This window comes from Larus michahellis, chromosome 2 (genome assembly GCF_964199755.1).
Source record: "Larus michahellis chromosome 2, bLarMic1.1, whole genome shotgun sequence".
Classification (NCBI taxonomy): domain Eukaryota; kingdom Metazoa; phylum Chordata; class Aves; order Charadriiformes; family Laridae; genus Larus; species Larus michahellis.
Genome location: NC_133897.1, coordinates 3,775,904 through 3,776,552, shown reverse-complemented (window position 1 = coordinate 3,776,552; position 649 = coordinate 3,775,904).

Sequence of the window (649 nt, the reverse complement as noted above, 5' to 3'; positions counted from 1 at the left end):
ACGTTAAGAGATCATGTAACAGTAAGACAGTTATTAAAGCATTAAAATATTTATAAGTGCCCCAAGAACAAAACTCAAATTCCTCATTCATTTCTAATTCTCACCCTGAACATTCACACCAATACACCACACTTCTGATTGTCTAAGCCACAGAATGGAGACTAGTTAACAGCAATTAAATATATTAAATCTTCCATGCGAAAAATTAATCAGTTAAATAGCTTTGGTAACCTAGTATATAGTTAGCTTTGTGTAAATATTTTGCAAACATCCCTTCCCCCAAAAAAATCCCTATATACCGTGTATATTTATATAATAATATACATATTTCCTGAGTAAATCGTTAAATCTGATTATTCGGAAGATTTGGCAAAATATCCAACTTTATATTACTAAAATAGAATTTTAAATAAACATTCAATAAACACATTAAAATAAATATGGAATGTTTCTGAAAATTATAGTACCGTGAATTTACATTAATAACAAACAATAATTTTTTTAATTAAGTGCATACTATGTTATATAGTTACCATTTTTTAACCCACTGAGTAATCAATAAATCTAATTTCTAATCCTGAGTGACAATTTTTATCACCTGCTAATGTGTACTTCAATGTAAATCTACAAAATCCTTTTTTTTTTTTTT